Raw genomic sequence first — 25,082 nt, 5'->3', positions numbered from 1 at the left:
TTATTTTTGCTTGGATTTCATTATGCTGACTTTTACTCTCATGTTGCATTCTTGATCGCTGTACATGATGTGGAAAATACTGGGTTACACTTTACTTGAAGGTATCTACATAAGAGTGACATGACACTGTCATGAACGTGTCATAAACATGAACAAGTCTTAAACGTTTATGACCTAGCGCTTCTTTTAGTTTAATTCGGTTTTTGTCATGATAAGTTATGGTTAGGGTTAGAGTTAGGGTTAGGGTTCATGTGTCATGACTGTCATGACAGTGTCATGTGTTCATGACAGTGTCATGTCACTCTTATGTATTATACCTTCAAGTAAAGTGTTACCAAATACTGTTACGCAGAGGACATAAGGCTTTCAAACCATTATCACCAACTCCTTTGTTTAGAAACAGTCAGTGCCCACACCATCAGTAATGTTCCCTGAGATCACCACTCCACTTGGGAATAGTAAATAACAAATACGTATCTGTGCTGACCATCTGTAAGGAATTCTTGAGTACATCCAACCAGATCATTAAGTGGAATTTGATCTGTGCTTTCCAGAGGTCAGTTTGGTAAATAATGAGAAGGACATGGTTCAAAGGGAAATGCTGCTTCTATAGTGGAGTTAATTGTTGGTACATGATAGGATGATATTTGCAGAGTGCAAGTTTTTAGCCTTTTACATTGCTGTCTTGGATCAAAAATGTTTGCCTGAAAGGATTTTTTTTAAAACTTGACCAACATTGATAGCATGGTAGTATTTCACACAACACTAATGGTTGCGTGTCAGTAATCCATGTTGACTTGCCTCTGATACAATGATCTCCTGCCATCTACTGTCAGTAAATGGCATCAGTGAGAAGGCTACAGCATCATGAGCAGTCAATTTGTCTCAGCTGACTCAGTGTTCTGTTTAGCATAATTTAAGGATATTTTCTATAATTTGGTATGCCTTGCAAAATGAGATTGTATTGCTGACATCCATAGTACTACAGAGTTGTTTGCAGCTTGATTCGTCTTTATTACTTACATTGATGAAGAATTTCTCAATATATCTTTATTTTACTGTATTTATTGTTTATGTTATATTAATGTTTAATATGTATGTTTGTTTGTTTATGTATGCCCCTTTCATCAAGGCAAATTCCACATAAGTGTACTTATTGTGGCAATAAAACCTTTTCTGATTCTGAATCTTGGCTTGGCCACAATTATATAATTATATATTATATATATATCCTGTAACTATATATAAAACAGTAACTATATATATATATATATATATATATATATATATATAAGGAGTTACTGTTTTATCCCCAGGATTTCCAATATTACGGCATCACACTGGGTTTCTTCAATTCATTTGAGTCTTTTTTTTATGTTATACACCTTGTATATTGTATTTAACTGGCGTTAATTCTGTTTTTAGGTATTTAAATTAATGATCTGAACTATACTTCACGTCCACAAATAAAGAAGATATGAGATATATAGATAGATATAGCAATATGCTGATTCTAACATACGTGATTGTTAATTACCAACAACAACTGCTGTGAGTTTGTACATGGCTGCCTGAGTATTTTAAATCAGCTTTCACTGTCGCTGGGCCCATAAAGGCTAATACTCTTGATTTGGTGCTATCTCAAGTGTTCCAGATAGTAATGTGTCATGTTTAAGATGTTCATGTCACTAACTACACAGTTTGCCACTGCCACCTTAGCCATATTTAAACACAAAATCTTCCCTATCGCTCTCTTTTTTCTTTTCTTTTTTCTATATTTTATTTATATATTTTCTGTTTAGCAAACAAGAAGAAAGCACAGCAGAACACAGCAAAGTAACCCACCCATAGACAAGCAAAAAACAATAACATTAGACTAACAATTAAGTAGCTAAATGAAAAAGAAAATATTGTATCGAAGTATGCATACATTATACATACATGTACAAACACAGGTCCAAATAAAAGAAATAGAGTAAAAGAAAGAAAGGTTGCTCTTCTGAGAAACATAGTAAAACCAGGTGACACAGTCACTAAGTGAAAATCGACAGTGTATCAAAAACCAAGGAAAAGGTGCAAATAATTAAGCATTTTAAGACATTCTTGATAGATAAGACAAAAATGGTTACCACATTTCGTCAAAGTTTACAGAGTTGAGATAGACATTGTATCATACTTTCTCCATATGTAGCAAGTTGGATATCTCTGCTAGCCAGGTCTTAAAAGAGGGAATATCCTCACTTTTCCACAATGATAATTCCCTATCTCTCTTGAACACTTGTGCTGCCAGGTCATCAAACTCTCCATCAAACTTGGGTTTTAACAGTGCGTGTGTGAATGATCTACTGGCAAATGGGGATGTAGCCTACTGTATGGGCCTATTACTATTTTATTCTATTTTTATCTCTAGTACATTGTTTTATTATATATGTCCCCCTCAGCTTTATTCTCCTTAATTGCAGTTTTTCCCCAAAACGTTTAATATTCTTTGAGACAAAAAGCCAGCACAGTAAACCCAAAAAATATTCACAATGAGATGAGAAACAAAATTAAGAAACAAATGAGAAACAGAAGGCAGCCCTTTAAGAATGATGTGAGCACTTAGCCAAAGAATCATAAAATATTTACAGTGATACATTTGGCACCTTAAATAATCTGGCGCACCTGGACACTGGAGCACATTAAAGTTTAAAGTTGTATAAAACAGCCTGCTAGTGGGGAATAATGTGGCAGCAGGGTGATCAACTGTCCTGTTAGATGTTGCGTTCCGCCCTGCGCTGGACTCAGAAACACCACACCACTGCAACGTGTCCTACCTGCACTGTTCACTCCGGACTGAGCTGAACCAGAGACGGCACATCTGCGCCGCCGGAACAACTCATGGCCAGGTATGCTGCTGTAATCATTTCCTCAAGTTTCTAGGTTTATACACATGGTTGTACAGGAACTATTATTCTCTTGCAGCGACATTATTTGTCTAAGTAATATTTTTTGCACAATTTTCGGATTATTTGGTGCATAACTCCCAATGTCCTTAGGCTATAATTGGCGCACAAAGTCGGTTTTATTTCACTTTAGTCTTTTACTTTTTATGTTTCACTATTAATTATTTTTGGAGTCTACAACGCTGAGAAGTTTTATTGCTGCAGAAATCTGACCTTGGTTTGCCATTTCACTGCAGTTTGAAACGCTATATTACCGTGCGTAACACAATACAAGTAAGTCAGTGCTACTGGTTTTAGAGCTACAGGAGTGACAGCAGGTAGTGATGACTGTTTGGTATCATATGTTTATTATACAAACACTAACGGTGCACCGACATGCCTACATGATAATTTGATCAGCACTAGTTTTATTCTCTGAGCCATTGGCATCCAATACATTCCATTTATAATGAGACAGTTCTTGTTTTAAGGCTTAGGTTATTTCTGTTGCATACACATCCAACTTAAAAAGTTGAATCATTTTGTTCATTGCATGCAAATGCATTTAAAGCAGTGGTTCCTAAAGTGGGGGTCCGAGGACCCCCAGGGGTCCTTGAGGGGGTTACAGGGGATTCCCAGCTAAAACAGGAATATTTTAATTTGACTATAATTCCATCCATATGTAACACAATGACAGAATATGACTATTGTATTCATGGGTTTCATACATTTTCTGTAATAAAATATCTGAAAGCAAAAATCTTGTCAGATGGGGGACCCTGGGACAAAATCTTATCAAATGGGGGTCCTTGGTCTAATTTGTGTCAGTTTAGGCCGGGGTAGCCTACTTGACATGGAAAAGTTTGGGAGCCACTGCTTTAGAGTACTGTCAAGATGTGTGTAACTTGTGACACGAAATGTAACTATGTATATTTAAATGCCTGATGGAAACATTTTCTTTTCTTTTATTTAGTTTGCAAATAAACAAGTGATGTCATTCCATTACAGGGTGCCACAGAAACCCAGATGCAACTGGATACTTGACGTCTCTGATATAATGCACATCAATGTGATCAAATGACAAGAAAGTGTGAGGTGTTAATTTCAGTGTCTCTGTGTGCAGGCAACAAAGAGATTTTCACCAAGAATAGCTGAACGGCATCTAACAGCCTCATCATGATGTATGGACAGATCCTTCATCCCCACAGCCCTGATGGTTGCTTTATAAATGTCAATGTTGGTGGTTTCAAACAACGGATGGAGCACAATGTTCTGAAACAATTCCCACAGACACGTCTGGGTCGCCTTCTGTGTTGCAGCTCCAAAGAAGCAGTCCTGGAGCTCTGCGATGACTTCAGTCCCTCTGAAATGGAGTACTATTTTGACCGTAATCCACGTTTTTTTGGCTACGTTCTCAACTTCTACCTCACAGGCAAAATCCACCTGGTGGACGGGCTGTGCGTCGTCTCATTTTTTCAAGAGATCGAGTATTGGGGCATCAAGGAGCGCCACCTGGACTTTTGCTGCAGCAACAAATTCCATGAACTGATGGGGCTTGCTGGAGAGAAGTGCTGGGATCAGAGCAGCGATGACCTGCAGCTCCACAGCTCGGACTCATCTATTGAGGAGCTGTCAGCTTTGGAGGAAGACATAGAAATGTTTGAAGGCTCCTGGTGTGCAGATGTCCGCAGGAATATCTGGATTCGACTTGAGAATCCAGGTTATTCCACTTCAGCCAAAGTAATGGCTGTAGCATCCCTAAGTGTGGTCCTTGTCTCCATTGTTGCCATGTGCGTCCACAGCATGCCGGACTTCCATCAAGTGGATCTCAATGAGAAGGAGATTGAAAACCCAGTGCTGACTTTCTTTGAGAGCCTCTGTGTTCTGTTCTTCTCTGCAGAGTTTATTCTCCGTCTGGCAGTTGCACCATCAGTCAGGAAGTTCTTGTGCAGCCCTCTCAATATTATTGACTTGATGTCAATTATGCCCTTCTATGTAACTCTAGCCTGTGATATAATGGATGAAGGTGAGAACACAGACCTGGAGAATGTTGGCAAAGTGGTGCAGATCTTGAGGTTGATGCGAGTCTTTCGCATCCTAAAACTGGCTCGCCACTCAGCTGGCCTTCGCTCTCTCGGTGCCACACTGCGACACAGCTCCAGTGAAGTAGGGCAGCTGGTGCTTTTCTTGTCCGTGGGCATTTCCATGTTTTCTGCACTTATTTGCTTTGCAGAGACAGAATCTGAAGAGTCAGAGCTGCAGACTATTCCTATTGGCTGGTGGTGGGCCACCATTAGCATGACTACGGTGGGCTACGGGGACACCTTTCCCGTGACGCTTGCTGGGAAGCTGATAGGAGCCCTGTGCATCATCTGTGGGCTGCTGATTGTAGCTCTGCCCATTACTAACATCTTTAATAAATTCTCCAAGTTCTATGAGAAGCAAAGACATATCGATCTCAGACGAAGCAATAACTGAACCCTCTCCAGCAAGTTCTAAAGAGTTCTAGGATGCAATGTCAAAAGGTTTACCCCACAGACTCCTTCTTCACTCACAACGCATGAGAAGTTGTAAAATAATGTGACCATGACACATTAGCAGGGAAAAGGGATGAGCTGCAATATGTACTGTAATAAACTAAAATAAATGGGGGCTTAGTATTTAAAGGTCGGACAAATAGTATGTTCATGGCTTAAGGGAATAGTTTGACATTTTCTGAAAATGGACCCTTAGGAGGACCCTTTTTTGAAAAAGGGTCCTATGTTCCCCCAATTTGACAGATATTAGTGAAATTTAGAGGTGCTGGTTGGTGTGTTTTGTTACCTATTGACAGATCCTGGGGCTAGCTGTTTTCCCCTGTTTCCAGTCTTCATGATGAGCTAAACTAAGCTAACAGGCTACTAGCTCCAGCTACATAGTTATCATACAGATAAAGGAGAGGTATCGATCTTCCCATCTAATTTAGACAAAAAGCAAAAAATTACCCAAACCGTTCCAAATGCTCATTTAACTCCATTGACTTCATTCACAGTATATGGACAAGTTAATCCAAGTGAAATACCATGTTTTTAAGCCATTAAATGCATTATTAAAGTGCTCATATTATGCTTTTTGGCTTTTTTTTTTAAAAAGCCCAAAGTCCAGCCCAAAGGGACTTACCATCTCTGACAGAAAACACTGTTCACAAACTGCTCCAAACAGCTCTATTGTAGTCCAGCCTTTACTTCCGTTACGAACGTAACACGTTATAATGCTCACCTAGCTGCTAGCATGGCACGCCCTCATACTCTGCTTCTGGCTAGTTGTCCTTACCTCGCTACTGCGCATGTGCAACTCCCAACAAAGATGGAACAGAAGTGAGATGTCTCACTCTGTAGCTAAAACAGAGAGCTCAACACACAGGGTGAAAAGAGGAGCTGCAGCAATGTGCAGTACAACAAAAATATAGTGTTTGTGTATGTATGTAAACCTATTCTGATATAACCTCTAAATACAATGTGAACAAATATGAACCTGAAAATGAGCATAATATGAGCATTTTAATGCTTGGCAGTAAAAGTCTAAGTTATTCTTGCATTTGCAGCAAGAACGATGTGACACAGCATTCTGTAGTTGTTCATGTCCTTGCAGTTCCCATCTGCTATTGATCCATGCGTCTCGTTCTCATGTCTCAGTTGTATTTTATGTCAAAAGGCTTTTATATGCATAATCCAATGAGACGCTTCTTGCTGCTTGCTGGGTCATCCGTGTAATGAGTTGTTAATCAAGTGCTGGGTCAACAGCAGTTAAAGTCAATAAAAAAAAAAAATCCTTACAAGGTGCTGAATTCACAATTTATCCCATCATAAGTATCAAGTCTTTAAACGGAGAAGCATAAACTGGATGATATTGGTCTGGATTGGTCTTATTATCATTAAAATGATGTGTTTCTTCCATGCAGCTGTTATCAGGTCGTATTTCACATTTGTGTTGAATCTATATGCAAGCAAACGTTCAATCATGCTGTGGTTTGATGTTCTGCTTCTTGCAGCAGTTACCTTTATCAGTAGTACCTACGTATGTATGCTTTATCTGCTATCTCTTCCACAGATAAGAATGTACGATCAATAAAAACAGATCAAATATCTGAGGTGCCCTCCAAAGGATGCCAATACTGTGGACAACAGAAACTTCTCTCTCAATCCAACTGGTTTTTAATATGAACCATGGCCTCTACAATACTGTCTGTGGTGAGGTGGGGATTTTATTCAAGAGTTAAGTAAATATGTTTCAGAAATTTGTATTTCCATTCTAGTAAAATAAGTTTTTTTAAGTATAAGTTTTAAAAGTACAAACAAATAAAAATGCATAAAGATTTAAAGTATACTTAGTACTACATTGAGTTGAATTTGACATTATATTTATAATACATTAAAGTAGGCATAAGGGTAAAGTACACTTGCATTAATTATGCTTATACTGGATTATTATATTATTATAATGTATTCAAGTTTCAGTGAAGTAATATGCTTTGATTAAATATAATAAAAAATGTACTTGAAAAGTCATGCTTCTCAAAAGTAGACTGCACGTGTTTATTAATTAATTATTTAAAGTGTACTTTGGTATACATTAAAGCAAAAAAGAAATAATATGACTACATTAATAACAAACTAAAAATGTAATTATTTGACAGTGTACTTATACAAAGTAAAGCTAAATATCACTTCAAGTAGGAATGAAATAAATATATTTGTGTTATAAATACACTAAAAATATGCAAATAATATGCTCACATTTGATCATATTTTGTAAAAGTGTACCCAAGTTTGACTGGTACATTAAAGTGCAACATAATGTATTTTAAATGCACTTTAAGTAAGGACTTTTTTTTTTTTTTTTTTTTGACCTGGGTCTTTAGTCTGATTATTCTCCCTGGCAGCTGATGACTACAACATGTATGCTATTTTGCAGCCCTCAGAGAATTGCTTAGTATCTTGTGGCTTCAGCCCTTAAATAAACATCTACGTCAGCACTCAGGGGTATGGTCACCTTTTAAGCTTGGGTCCCTCCTGCTGCGTCCTCCTTTATGCTCAAAGTCACACAGTATTGCACTCTAATTTAGTTAATCGCTTCAGTCTTTATAAGTGAACGTCACCGTCAGCAGTATCAGTGCTCATCTCAGTACTGGAGGACAGCCAGGTGGTTTCTACAGAAACATAGAGAGAGTGTCTGCGCTTTTGGGGTACTTTAATCACCAAAAGCCTAAACCTGCTAGTGACCCCCATGAGGCTGTTCATATGATGCTGATGTTATTGATTGGATGTTAACATACAGTACATGTTAACAACTAAAATGGAGAAGGGTGACATGCATCAAAAAGCCAACAAAAAGCGTTATAGCAAATATACAAATATTCCATGGGGTTTGTTGAATCAAGCTGATGTTTCGACTATTTATTTAATTATTGTTTGCTTGTTAATTGCTCTATTATATAATTTAGGACACTTGATTAAACCAATAAATGAAGATTTTCTTCGACTAGAGCAGTGCCCGTTTGGAATGGGCCGATTGCTTGGTTCCCATTATTGCTGCATGCAGTAGGGGTGATACATCGATCTGGATCGATATATATCTATTCAATGATCCACAACCCAATATTATCGATGCAAAGTGAAAATATCGATACATATCATCTGTAAGATGTCCCTATATTTTAGAATCCCACTTCATATTTATTTTTTCTAAATGGGCATATGATATCGTCTCATATTGATCGCAGGACCTTGAATTGAATTGAATCGAAATAGTATCATGATAGACTTTAAGATATCAGCAAATATCATATTGTTGTCCAAAGAATCTATATAATATTGTATCGTGATAAAACTTGTGATTTACACCCCTAGCTTGCAGCGTTGTCGGGTGGCGTGCCTGTTCGAAGGGAGAGTCACTCATCAGATCGTAAATGGTAAATGTACTGGCGATTAATTGCCTTGCACTACTTTTCTTCTAACAATTATAAAATGCCTAAAGAACATAGTCAAATAACTGAAAACCATAAGTAAGTTTTTTTTTCTAAAAGTAAGATATCACATCTAAGAGTGCATAGCAGTTTATTAGCTATTGAATAGGATTTGAGCCACATGCCTTAATATGTCCACGTCTACTATTAGCCTTGTTAGCCTTTTACCGCTTTGCTCATTTCACAGTGGCTTCACAAGACTGACATTGATTTCCTTTTAATTACCCTTGTGGCGTTATCAGCTGTTCTGCTTACTCAGCACACACATTCACTCACAATGAGCATGTTGTGTTCAAATAAAGGGCATGTTCTTGAAATGCAGCATTTGCACTCTGGCTGACACATCGTCTGAAAAAGAAAAGACTGCCCCAGTGGGGCTCTAATGCGGCAAAAGTGCCCTCTTGGATGCCTCTATGGTAGAATTGTTTTTATAAAAGTGTCCTGTAGGGTGGCCTTAAAATCAAAAAAATGTGTAGCAGTGTCATACAGGCTGCCTTACATGCTAGATAACTTTCTGCTTGCTGGTGCCCTTTTTATTTTTATCTGCCCCTGCCCCTCAGACAGCCTGAGTCTGCCACTGCTCATGTAGCCCACACACAATATAAATCAGAGGAAAGAGTAGCATATTGTTTGGCTTGAAGTGTTTAGCTGTTAGAGTGCATGTATCATAGAAAATGTCTTCAATGTAATGACTAAATTCAAAACTAGACTAAACTTCACCACTAAACAAGTGTGCAGTTCAGTCTACAAAAAGGTATCAGTTGTCACAACTGTCTTTGCAAACCAAGTACATTCATTTGTCGTGATGGAATACATGAAGTCTTTGTGCCCTGACTTAGTCCCAGCAGGCTGAAAGATTCCAGGAACAAGTGCCAATGCTCGGATTTCAGCTATTGATGTGTGAAGGGCGCTGGTCCACAAACACAATGTTACACTCTTATGACATATTCAAATTATTAAACACATTCACTTTTTGCTGGGTGTGGGCTACTGAGTACAGGCACACTGTGGTGTCTCAGAGGTTGGGTATGTAGATGTTAGTTTTAAGAAGTGATTTAAAAAGATGTCACCGATTTGGCTAGACTGAGATCATGAAGCATGAAGCTACTGTTCATGAAATTCAAAAATACATTTACGGAATGACAGAAGCTAAACAAGTTGAGGAGTATGAAAGAGAAACAGAAGGTCAGGTTATTAGTAAAGTTCACAACACATTTCAGCACCTCAGAGAGAAACTACTTTCAATTATAAGGGACTAATTTGAGAAAATAGCACTATTTTGTTATGGGAATATTTAGACTTATTGTGTGGAGTTTGCATGTTGTTCCAGACGTTCTTTGACATACTATACTATGACTTTTTTATCACGTTTTTCAACGTACTATACTATGACTATTTTTGACATACTATACTATGCTTTTTTATCACTTTTTTTCAACATACTATGCTATGACTTTTTATCACTTTTTTTTACATACTATACTATGGCTTTTTATCACTTTTTTCGACATACTATAATATGGCTTTTTTATGTATGTGTAAAAAACGTACTTGGCAATAAAGCTTTTCTGATTCTGATTCTGATTCTGATTCTGACATATAATACTATGACTTTTTTTTGGCATACTATACTATGACTTTTTCCGACATACTATATTTTGGCTTTTTATCACTTTTTTCGACATACTATACTATGGCTTTTTATAATTTTTTTACATACTTTACTCTGGCTTTTTTAAGACCTTTTTCAACATACTATACTACGACTTATTTTGACAGACTCTACTATGGCTTTTTATCACTTTTTTTTACATACTATGCTACGACCTTTTTCGACATACTATGCTATGACTTATTTCGACATACTACACTACTACTTTTTTCAACATACTATACTATGACTTATTTCGACAGAATATACTTTGGCTTTTTTATGAATTTTTTTTACATATAATACTATGACTTTTTTTGACATACTATATTATGGCTTTTTTATCACTTTATTCGACATACTATACTATGACTTTTTCTGACATACTATATACTATGACTTTTTTCGACATACTATAATATGGCTTTTTTATCACTTTTTTCAACATATTATACTATGGCTTTTTTCATGTTTTTCGACATACTATACTATGGCTTTTTATCACTTTTTTCGACATATTTTACTATGGCTTTGTAGCACTTTTTCGATATACTAAACTATGACTTTTTCATGATTTTTATGACTTACTATACTATGACTTCACGACATAAGAGGTAAGGCTCTACAGAAGGTTATGAAATGTGCTCAGCACAATCCCCAGGACGGAGCTGCCATCAATGGAGGACCTACACCCTGCGGTGTAGAAAGAAAACTAACAGGACTATCAAAGACCCAAATCACAACAGTTTTATGGTCTCTACCACGACTATATATTTAACTAGATATTCTGTATGTTATACTTCATCCCGACATTTTAACTTTTTATAAAATTTCTGATGGAATATTGTGTTTTTATGACATTTTTACATCCATATTTTACTATGGATTTTTGACGAAATGCTTTTTATTAAATGTATTAACGCTTCTCTGTAATTGTGAACGTGGCAATAAAGAACTTTATTTTTTTATTATGACTTTTTTTCGATATACTATACTATGGCTTTTTATCACTTTTTTGACATATTTTAGTATGGCTTTTTATCACTTTTTTTGACATACTATACTATGACTTTTTTCAACATTCTCTACTACGGCTTTTTAATCACTTTTTTCAACATACTATACTATGGCTTTTTAATCACTTTTTTCGACATACTATACTGTGGCTTTTTTTCATCACTTTTTCCGACATACTATACTATGGCTTTTTATCACTTTTTTGACATATTTTAGTACGGCTTTTTATCACTTTTTTCGACATATTTTAGTATGGCTTTTTTATAACTTTTTTAGACATACTATACTATGGCTTGTTAGCACTTTTTTGATATACTATACTATGGCTTTTTTATAACTTTTTTCGACATACTATACTATGGCTTTTTTATCACTTTTTTCGACATACTACACTGTGGCTTTTTTTATCACTTTTTTCAACATACTATAATATGACTTTTTTCAACATACTATCTATGGCTTTTTTATCACTTTTTTTGACATACTATAATATGACTTTTTTCAACATACTATACTATGGCTTTGTATCACTTTTTCCGACATACTATACTGTGGCTTTTTATCACTTTTTTCGACATACTATACTATGGCTTTTTTCGACATTCTATACTATGGCTTTTTAATCACTTTTTTTGACATGCTATACTATGGCTTTTTAATCACTTTTTTCAACATTCTATACTATGGCTTTTTAATCACTTTTTTCAACATACTATACTATGGCTTTTTATCACTTTTTTCGACATACTATACTGTGGCTTTTTTTCATCACTTTTTTCAACATACTATACTATGGCTTTTTATCACTTTTTTCGACATACTATACTATGGCTTTTTTCGACATTCTATACTATGGCTTTTTAATCACTTTTTTTGACATACTATACTATGACTTTTTTCGACATTCTATACTATGGCTTTTTAATCACTTTTTTCGACATACTATACTATGACTTTTTTCGACATACTATACTATGGCTTTTTAATCACTTTTTTTGACATACTATACTATGGCTTTTTTCGACATTCTATACTATGGCTTTTTAATCACTTTTTTTGACATACTATACTATGGCTTTTTAATCACTTTTTTCGACATACTATAATATGACTTTTTTCGACATAATATACTAATGCTTTTTTCATCACTTTTTTTGGCATACTATGGCTTTTTATCACTTTTTTTGACATACTATACTATGACTTTTTTTTCGACATTCTATACTATGGCTTTTTAATCACTTTTTTCGACATACTATACTATGGCTTTTTTTATCACTTTTTTCGACATACTATACTATGGCTTTTTATGACATTTTTCAACATACTACACTATGACCTTTTTTCAACATACTATACTATGGCTTTTTAATCACTTTTTTCGACATGCAGTGGGTCTCCAAAGTTTGGGCACCCCAGGTAAAAATTGTTATTAATGTGCATAAAGAAGCCAAGAAAAGATGGAAAAATCTCCAAAAGGCATCAAATGACAGATTAGACATTCTTATAATATGTCAAAAAAAGTTAGATTTTATTTCCATCATTTACACTTTCAAAATAACAGAAAACAAAAAAATGGCATCTGCAAAAGTTTGGGCACCCTGCAAAGTTTATAGCATGCACCGCCCCCTTTGGAAAGCTGAGACCTGACAGTGTCATGGATTGTTCTCAATCATCGTCTGGAAAGACCAGGTGATGTCAATCTCAAAGGTTTTAAATGCCCAGACTCATCTGACCTTGCCCCAACAATCAGCACCATGGGTTCTTCTAAGCAGTTGTCTAGAAAACTGAAACTGAAAATAGTTGACGCTCACAAAGCAGGAGAAGGCTATAAGAAGATAGCAAAGCGTTTTCAGATGCCAATATCCTCTGTTCGGAATGTAATTAAGAAATGGCAGTCATCAGGAACAGTGGAAGTTAAAGCAAGATCTGGAAGACCAAGAAAAATATCAGACAGAACAGCTCGCAGGATTGTGAGAAAAGCAAGTCAAAACCCACGTTTGACTGCACGATCCATCCAGAAAGATCTGGCAGACACTGGAGTTGAGAGAGATACTTGTACAAATATGGTCTTCATGGAAGAGTCATCAGAAGAAAACCTCTTCTACATCCTCACCACAAAAATCAGCGTTTGAAGTTTGCAAATGAACATATAGACAAGCCTGATGCATTGCGGAAAACAAGTTCTGTGGGCCGATGAGGTTAAAATAGAACTTTTTGGCCGGAATGAGCAAAGGTACGTTTGGAGAAGAACGGGCACAGAATTTAATAAAAAGAACCTCTGTCCAACTGTTAAGCATGGGGGTGGATCAATCATGCTTTGGGGTTGTATTGCAGCCAGTGGCAGAGGGAACATTTCACGAGTAGAAGGAAAAATAGATTCAATCAAATTTCAGCAAATTTTGGACGCTAACTTGATGCCATCTGTGAAAAAGCTGAAGTTAAAGAGAGGATGGCTTTTACAAATGGATAATGATCCTAAACACACCTCAAAATCCACGGTGGATTACATCAACAGGCGTAAACTGAAGGTTTTGCCATGGCTTTCACAATCTCCTGACCTCAACATAATTGAAAATCTATGGATAGACCTTAAAAGAGCAGTGCGTGACAGACAGCCCAGAAATCTCAAAGAACTGGAAGACTTTTGTAAGGAAGAATGGGCGAAGATACCTCAAACAAGAATTGAAAGACTCTTGGCTGGCTACAAAAAGCATTTACAAGCTATGATACTTGCCAAAGGGGGCAGTACAAGGTATTAACTCTGCAGGGTGCCCAAACTTTTGCAGACGCCATTTTTTTGTTTTCTGTTATTTTGAAAGTTAAATGATGGAAATAAAATCTAACTTTTTTTGACATATTATAAGAATGTCTAATCTGTCATTTGATGCCTTTTGGAGATTTTTCCATCTTTTCTTGGCTTCTTCATGCACATTAATACAAATTTTTACCTGAGGTGCCCAAACTTTCGAGCCCCACTTTACTATACTGTGGCTTTTTTATCACTTTTTTCGACATACTAATAATATGACTTTTTTCAACATACTATAATATGGCTTTGTATCACTTTTTCCGACATACTATACTATGGCTTTTTTATGACTTTTTTCGACATACTATGACTTTTTTCGACATTCTATACTATGGCTTTTTAATCACTTTTTCCGACATACTATACTATGGCTTTTTATCACTTTTTTCGACATACTATACTATGGCTTTTTTATGACTTTTTTCGACATACTATGACTTTTTTCGACATTCTATACTATGGCTTTTTAATCACTTTTTTCGACATACTATACTATGGCTTTTTTATGACATTTTTCGACATACTATACTATGACTTTTTTCGACATACTATACTATGGCTTTTTAATCACTTTTTTCAACATTCTATACTATGGCTTTTTAATCACTTTTTTCGACATACTATACTATGGCTTTTTTTTTATCACTTTTCGACATACTATACTATGGCTTTTTATGACATTTTTCAACGTACTACACTATGACCTTTTTTCAACATACTATACTATGGCTTTTTAATCACTTTTTTCGACATACTATAATATGACTTTTTTTCGCACATTTTCGAATGGGCGAAGATACCTCAAACTATAATATCACTTTGGCCTTTGGTCACACTATGGCCTTTGACATAATATACTAATGCTTTTTTCATAATTTTTTTCAACATACTATACTATGGCTTTTTTATCACTTTTTTCGACTTACTATAATATGACTTTTTTTCGACATTCTATATTATGGCTTTTTAATCACTTTTTTCGACATACTATACTATGACTTTTTAATCACTTTTTTCGACATACTATACTATGACTTTTTTCGACATACTATACTATGGCTTTTTAATCACTTTTTTCGACATTCTATACTATGGCTTTTTAATCACTTTTTTCGACATACTATACTATGGCTTTTTTATGACATTTTTCAACGTACTACACTATGACTTTTTTCGACATTCTATACTATGGCTTTTTAATCACTTTTTTCGACATACTATACTATGACTTTTTTTCGACATGGCTTTTTTATCACTTTTTTCGACATACTATACTATGACCTTTTTTCAACATACTATACTGTGGCTTTTTTATCACTTTTTTCAACATTCTATACTATGGCTTTTTAATCACTTTTTTTTGACATACTATACTATGGCTTTTTTTCGACATAATATACTAATGCTTTTTTCATCATTTTTTTTGACATACTATACTATGGCTTTTTATCACTTTTTTGACATATTTTAGTACGGCTTTTTATCACTTTTTTCGACATATTTTAGTATGGCTTTTTTATAACTTTTTTGACATACTATACTATGGCTTTTTAGCACTTTTTTGATATACTATACTATGGCTTTTTATCACTTTTTTCGACATATTTTACTGTGGCTTTGTAGCACTTTTTCAATATACTAAACTATGCCGTTTTCATGATTTTTACGACTTACTATACTATGACTTCACGACATAAGAGGTAAGGCTCTACACAAGGTTATGAAATGTGCTCAGCACAATCCCCAGGACGGAGCTGCCATCGATGGAGGACCTACACCCTGCATTGTAGAAAGAAAGCCAACAGGACTATGAAAGACCCGAATCACAACAGTTTTATGGTCTCTACCACAACTATATATTTAACTAGATATACTGTATGTTATACTTCATCCCGACATTTTAACTTTTTATAAAATTTCTGATGGAATACTGTGTTTTTATGACATTTTTACATACATAGTATACTATGGAATTTTGACGAAATGCTTTTTTATTAAATGTATTAACGCTTCTCTGTAATTGTGCAGGTGGCAATAAAGAACTTTATTGTATCACTTAAATCATTGTATGAACTTTCTTGCGACATACTATACTATGGCTTTTTCATCATGTTTTTCGACATGCTATACTGTGGCTTTTTCTCACTTTTTCGATATACTATACTATGAGTTTTTCATAATTTTTACGACATACTATGACTTCACAACATAAAAGGTAAGGCTCTACAGAAGGTTATGAAATGTGCTCAGCACAATCCCCAGGATGGAGCTGCCATCAATGGAGGACCTATACCCTGCGGTGTAGAAAGAAAACCAACAGGACTATCAAAGACCTGAATCACAACAGCTTCATCATCTCTTCCACAAATATATTTTACTTAATATATGTTATACTTCATCCCTAAGTTTTCCTGGTTTATGATGGAATACTGTGTGTTTATGACATTGTTTACATACATAGTATACTATGGCTTTTTTATGAAATGCTTTTTTATGAAATGTATTAATGATTCTCTGTAATTGTACACGTGGCAATAAAGAACTTTATTGTATCACTTAAAATCATTGTATGAACTTTCTTGCAACATACTACACTATGACTTTTTTCGACATCCAATACTATGGCTTTTTATCACTTTTTTCAATATACTATACTATGGCTTTTTTATCACTTATTTCGATATACTATACCATGGCTTTTTTTTAATCATTTTTTTTGACATACTATTCCATGACTTTTTATCACTTTTTTCGACATTCTATACTATGGCTTTTTTATCACTTTTTCCGACATACTATTCTATGGCTTTGTATCACTTTTTTTGACATTCTATACTATGGCTTTTTTATCACTTTTTTTCTCATATTATACTATGACTTTTTCGGCATACTATACTATGACTTTTTTTTTCGATATACTATACTATGGCTTTTTATCACTTTTTTCGACATACTATAATATGGCTTTTTTCGACAAACTGTACTACACATTTACTTTTTTCAACATACTATACTATGGCATTTTTATCACTTTTGTCGACATACTATACTAAGGCTTTTTTTGACATACTATACTATGACTTTTTTTTGATATACTATACTATGGCTTTTTTATCACTTTTTTCGACAAACTATGCTATGGCTTTTTTATCACTTTTTCGACATACTATACTATGTCTTTTTATTACTTTTTGCCACATACTACTATCACACTTTTCAACATAATATACTATGACTTTTTTCGACATACTATACTCTAGCCTTTTTATTGCTTTTTTCGACATACTATACTATGGCCTTTTTATCACATTTTTGACACACTTTACTATGGCTTTTTTATCACTTTTTTTGTCCTATTATACTATGACTTTTTCGACATACTATACTATGACTTTTTTTGATATACTATACTATGGCTTTTTAATCACTTTTTTGACATACTATACTATGACTTTTTTATTACTTTTTTCAACATACTATAATATGACTTTTTTTTTATCACTTTTTACTTCATCCCTAAGTTTTCCTGATTTATGATGGAATACTGTGCGTTTATGACATTTTTTACATACATAGTATACTATGGCTTTTTTATGAAATACTTTTTTATGAAATGTATTAATGATTCTCTGCAATTGTACACGTGGCAATAAAGAACTTTATTCATCATTATTATCACTTAAATCATTGTATGAATTTTTTTGCGACATACTATACTATGACTTTTTTCAACATCCAATACTATGGCTTTTTATCACTTTTTTCAATATACTATTCTATGGCTTTTTTATCACTTATTTTGATATACTATACCATGGCTTTTACAATTACTTTTTTCGACATTCTATACTGTGGATTTTTCCGACATACTATACTATGGCTTTTTACGACATTTTTCAACATACTATACTATGGCTTTTTTTATCACTTTTTTCAACATACTATATTATGGCATTTTTATCACTTTTTTCCACATACTACTGTGACTTTTTTCGACATACTATACTATGGCTTTTTTATCACTTTTTTCGACATACTATACTATGGCTTTTTTATCACTTTTTTCGACATACTATACTAATACTTTTTATCACTTTTTTAACATACTATACTATGGCTTTTTCTCACTTTTTCGATATACTATACTATGACTTTTTTATTACTTTTTTCAACATACTATAATATGACTTTTTTATCACTTTTTTCGACATACTATACTATGGCTTTTTTATCACTTTTTTCGACATACTATACTAATACTTTTTATCACTTTTTTAACATACTATACTATGGCTTTTTCTCACTTTTTCAATATACTATACTATGACTTTTTCATGATTTTTACAACATACTATGACTTCACGACATAAGAGGTAAGGCTCTACAGTCGGTTATGAAATGTGCTCAGCACAATCCCCAGGACGGAGCTGCCATCAATAGAGGACCTACACCCTGCGGTGTAGAAAGAAAGCCAACAGGACTATCAAAGACCCGAATCATGACAGCTTCATCATCTCTTCCACAAATATGTTTTACCTAATGTATGTTATACTTTATCCCAGGGGTGGCGAACCTGTGGCTCTTGAGCCGTATGCGGCTCTTTGCCTGCTCCTGTGAGGCTCTTACTGTGTGGCTGGGGGCTGTGTCATTGGTTGATTGTTGTTTTTAACTTTTCTGAAACATACAGTATTTCAGATAAGTAAAAAAAAACACATTTGAATGCATCTGCCAATACATTTGCCAATTATTTTAAAATGGAAAATAATGCAGCAGAGTTTTGAGGACAGATTCTGCAACCTGAGGAAAAACAGCGGCCACAGATCACCTTCCCCGTTAACCCTTTCACTGCTGAATCTGATTGTTTGAAAGCTCCTTTAGTGACAAACGAGTGAGAGAGTTGCTTCGAGTGGCCACAACCGAGTTCAAGCAAGACCTGAAAAGGATTGTGGATAACAAAGACTGTCAGGTTTCCCACTGAGTCAATCTAAGTGAGAAAAAACTATGAAAACTGCTATGTATTATGACTGTCATTAGATCTGGAAGACACTGTTGCTGTTGTAGTGTGGACGTGCATGTGTTGTGTGGCTTTTTGCTATGGTGCATTTTTTTTTGTGGCTCTTTATACCTAACTGGTTGGCCACCCCTGCTTTATCCCTACATTTTAAGTTTTTATAAAATTTCTGATGGAATACTGTGTGTTTATGACATTTTTACATACATATTGTATTATGGCCTTTTATGAAATGCTTTTTTATGAAATGTATTAATGATTCTCTGTAATTGTGCACGTGGAACTTCATTGTATCACTTAAATCATTGTATGAACTTTCTTGCGACATGCTATATTATGGCTTTTTTAGACATCCTATACTATGACTTTTCATGACTTTGTTTTAGACATACTATGTTATGACAATTTTCAACAAACTATACTATGACTTTTTTTATCAATTATTTCAACATACTATACTATGGCTTTTTTATCACTTATTTCAACATACTATACTATGGCTTTTTTATCAATTATTTCAACATACTATACTATGGCTTTTTTATCACTTTTTTTCGACATACTATACTATGGCTTTTCATCACTTTTTTCGACATGGTATAAGAGTGCTTTTTTATCACTTTTCTCGACATACATACTATGGCTTCTTTTATCACTTTTTTGATATACTACACCATGGCTTTTTTATCACTTTTTTTTGTCATAGTATACTATGACTTTTTCGACATACTATACTATGACTTTTTATCACTTTTTTCGACATACTATACTATGGCTTTTTTAGCACTTTTTTTTGTCATATTATACTATGACTTTTTCGACATACTATACTATGACTTTTTTTTCGATATACTATACTATGGCTTTTTTATCATTTTTTTCGACATACTATACTAATACTTTTTATCAATTTTTTAACATACTATACTATGGATTTTTTTTATCACTTTTTCGACATACTATACTAATACTTTTTATCAATTTTTTAACATACTATACTATGGATTTTTTTTATCACTTTTTCGACATACTATACTATGGCTTTTTATCACTTTTCTCGACATACATACTATGGCTTTTTTATCACGTTTTTGATATACTACACCATGGCTTTTTTATCACTTTTTTTGTCATAATATACTATGACTTTTTATCACTTTTTTCGAATACTATACTAAGGCTTTTTTATCACTTTTTTTGACATACTATACTATGGTTTTTTTATCACTTTTTTTGACATACTATACTATGGCTTTTTTATCACTTTTTTCGACATACTATACTATGGCTTTTTTTGACATACTATACTATGACTTTTTACCACTTATTTTGTCATATTATACTATGTTTTTTTCGACATACTATACCATGACTTTTTTTGCGATACTCTATACTATGGCTTTTTTTGATATACTATACTATGACTTTTTTTTGACATACTATACTATAGCTTTTTTATCACTTTTTTGACATACTACATTATGGCTTTTTATCACTTTCTTCAACATATTATACTATGACTTTTTTCAACATACTATACTATGACTTTTTTCAACATACTATACTATGGCTTTTTAATCACTTTTTTGACATACTATACTATGGCGTTTTTATCACTTTTTCGACATACTATACTATGACTTTTTTGACATACTGTACTATGGCTTTTTTGACATACTGTACTATGGCTTTTTTGACATACTATATTATGGCTTTTTATCACTTTCTTCGACATACTATACTATGACTTTTTTCACTTCTTTTCGACATGCTATACTATGGCTTTTTATCACTTTCTTCGACATACTATACTATGACTTTTTTCGACATTCTATACTATGACTTTTTTCACTTCTTTTCGACATACTATACTATGACTTTTTATCACGTTTTTTGACATGCTAAACTATGGCTTTTTATCACGTTTTTTGACATACTATACTATGGCTTTTTTAATCACTTTTTTAGACATATTATACTATTACTTTTTATCACTTTTTCGATATACTACACTATGACTTTTTCATGATTTTTACAACATACTATGACTTCACAACATAAGAGGTAAGGCTCTACAGAAGGTTATGAAATGTGCTCAGCACAATCCCCAGGATGGAGCTGCCATCAATGGAGGACCTACACCCTGCGGTGTAGAAAGAAAACCAACACACGAATCATAACAGCTTCATCATCTCTTCCACAAATATATTTTACTTAATATATGTTATACTTTATCCCTACATTTTAAGTTTTTATAAAATGTCTGATGGAATACTGTGTGTTTATGACATTTTTACATACATAGTATACAATGGCTTTTTTATGAAATGTATTAATGATTCTCTGTAATTGTACACGTGGCAATAAAGAACTTCATTATATCACTTAAATCATTGTATGAACTTTCTTGCAACATACTATACTATGGCTTTTTTAGACATGCTACACTATGACTTTTCGTGATTTTTTTTAGACATACTATGCTATGACAATTTTCGACAAACTATACTATGACTTTTTTATGATTTTTTTCAACATATTATACTGTGGCTTTTGTATCACTTTTTTGACATACTATACTATATGACATTTTTTATCACTTTTTTCGACATGATACACTATGACTTTTTAATCACTTTTTTTCAATATACTATACTATGACTTTATTTGATATACTATACTATGATTTTTTCATCACTTTTTTCGACATACTTTACTATGACTTTTTTTGACATATGGCTTTTTTAGCACTTTTTTTGACATACTATACTATGACTTCTTTATTGTTTTTTTCGACATACTATACTATGACTTTTTTATTGTTTTTTTCGACATACTATACTATGACTTTTTTTTTTTTTTTTTCGACATACTATACTATGACTTTTTTCGACATAGCATGCTATGGCTTTTTCATCACTTTTCTAGACATACTATATTATGGCTTTTACTTTTCATATTTCTGCATTTTCATAAATGTTTCTAACAGCTCTCTCTTATCTACTTATTCATACTTTCAGAAAAAAAAATTCTAAACATACAATGTTCTACATCTTTTTTCATTATTGAACTTTTAAATACAATAATTCAGTCTAGCATTATCTTTTCAAAAAACCTTAATATATTCCATATATGTTTTACATTAGTGGTGTCATTCAACTTTTCAATGAAATTCATACTAATTAAAACCATTCCCACTTTCCCAACTCTTTTCACTACTTCACCTTCTTCTTACGAATTGAAGCCACCAATCCAGTTGAGCTTTAGCAACTTAGCTTTTCAGCATTCACACACGTTTTGTGCTGGAAATGCATTTTCTAGTTTTTTCTGCTACTTTAAATTCAACTGGTTGTAGTTTTTTTTAGTTTCCTGTATGTTAAACAGCTGTCCACTTAAAGAAACGACAGCATACTAAAACGAACCGTGACATCTTTCAGAATAAAACAATCATACACGTCATTAAATGGAAATACATTAACATTACTGCTAACATGGGTATTACTACTATTGACACCGCTGAAGATAAGAACCACCATGAATATAATTTCCACTTAAAGTGCTCATGTTATGCTTTTTGACTTTTTCCCTTTCCTTTATTGTGTTATATATCTTTTTTGTGCACGTTATAGGTTTACAAAGTGAAAAAGCCCAAAGTCCACCCCAAAGGGACTTACCATCTCCAACAGAAAACACTGTTCACAAACTGCTCCAAACAGCTCTATTGTAGTCCAGCCTTTACTTCCGTGGTGAACGTGCGTCACTTTGTAACACCCGTTATAATGCTCGCCTAGCTGCTAGCATGGCACACCCTCATACTCTGCTTCTGACTGGCTATTAGTCCTTACCTAGCTACTGCGCATGTGCGACTCCCAACAAAGATGGAACAGAAGTGAGATGTCTCACTCTGTAGCTAAAACAGAGAGCTCAACACACAGGGTGAAAAGATGAACTGCAGCATTGTGCAGTACAACAAAAATATGGTGTTTTTTAAAAATGAAACCCTGTAAACCTATTCAGGTACAACCTCTAAATACAATTATGAACCTGAAGGTGAGCGTAATATGAGCACTTTAAAACCTACTGTTGTATTTCTCTTCTTTGACCACTTGAGGGCAGCAAACACTCATGATTTTAAACACCATCACACTCAGAAGCAACAATAGAAGAACATACTTTCTTTCAAAGTAAAAACAGTTTAAAATATACAGCTTATTCTTTGTCCACTTCAGCTGGAGATGGTAAAAACATTCACCATGATAGCACAGAGATGTTTTATTCAAATCAATTTGCTGTCAGTTTGCTCTCCATAAAAGGAGAAGGATTTAGTTGAGTGGCTTTATTGCAGCTGCTACACCTTTATAGCCTGTAGAAGGGACAGTAGGTTTCTGTCCTCTATTGATAAATGTGCAGTGCATCCAAGTGTTTTGACAGACTTAGAGTAGTTCCATTTTTCAATTAGTGGACATACGCCTGGATAATTTAATATAAACTACACATAATTTAATATAAACTACACACTTTATACACTTTATTATCAAATATACACCAATTCACCATGGTGTATATTTAAATGTTAAAAATACTGCATTTAACTGGATAAAATACCATGTGACTATAATTTAAAACAATGAATATACACCCAGTTGCCAGTGTATTAGGTACAATTTGCTAAAAATGATGCAGCCGAATACGACTCAATAAATCCTGCCTTGATGAACCATCACAAAAAAAGACCATTTATATTAATGAGGGTCAAATAACAGACACCTCTACTTCATTACTGTGAACTATGCACCCAACCTTCTTTTTCTCCTTCAACTTATTTAGCTCCTGTCTTGCTATAAATTAATAAATCATGTAACTTTTTAAATCACTTCTTAAAACACCACAGTGTAGCTGTACTCAGTAGCCCACACCCAGCAAAAAGTGACTGTGTTTAATAATTTGAATATGTCAGAAGAGTGTAACATTGTGTTTGTGGAGCAGCGTCCGGCCTTCACACATCAATAGCTGAAATCCAACCATGGGCAATGGGCACTTTCCTTAGTATATAGTATATATATATATAATGTGTGTGTTGGGTGTAGGCTATGTAAACACTGTCTATTACACGCTCAATGGTGTTTTAAGCCCCCAACGTCTCCTTCCAGGCAGCGCTGCGACCATTGACTTCAAGGCATCTAACCCTAACCATAACCATTGCATAATCCGTTGCCTGGAAGGAGACGTTGGGGGCTTAAAACACAGATAAACCTATTACGCCTTTCAGATAGTTGAATGATTGAACATGAAGCCTATACGGAACATATAAATAATCCTTGTAATAGACAAACATTTACCATGTTCTGTCATTGCTTCGAGATGTTCCAAAGAAGCAATTTGGCTCTTGAATTCTGAAATAATAGTTGTTGTTTTGTCTTAGCTCTTTTTTGTCTTTCAATTTCATCAAGTAAGTCAAAAACAGTGTCTGTCTTTCTTATTTTGGAATGATCCGAACGATTGATAAACAGGATGGTGCTATTTTGAACAGTAGACTGAATTACTGTAAGTGCATTCCCATGAAAGAAAAAGGACAATTGTAGGTTGAAAATTATTATTATGTTTTATTATTATTCATTTAAATTAACAAACACTGCTATATTATTTACATATTGCTGTTTTTT

General features: G+C 34.0%; 1 pseudogene; it reads left to right on the top strand.

Moving 5' to 3' along the window:
* The first annotated feature begins 2,809 nt into the window (after nucleotides 1–2,809).
* On the top strand, nucleotides 2,810–5,553 carry LOC116065761 (annotated as a pseudogene).
* Nucleotides 5,554–25,082: the final 19,529 nt, after the last annotated feature.

The sequence above is a fragment of the Sander lucioperca genome, chromosome 18 (genome assembly GCF_008315115.2).
Source record: "Sander lucioperca isolate FBNREF2018 chromosome 18, SLUC_FBN_1.2, whole genome shotgun sequence".
In the NCBI taxonomy this organism is placed as follows: Eukaryota; Metazoa; Chordata; class Actinopteri; order Perciformes; family Percidae; genus Sander; species Sander lucioperca.
Note: the sequence above shows the minus strand (reverse complement) of the source record. Positions and strands in the feature narration are given on the sequence as shown.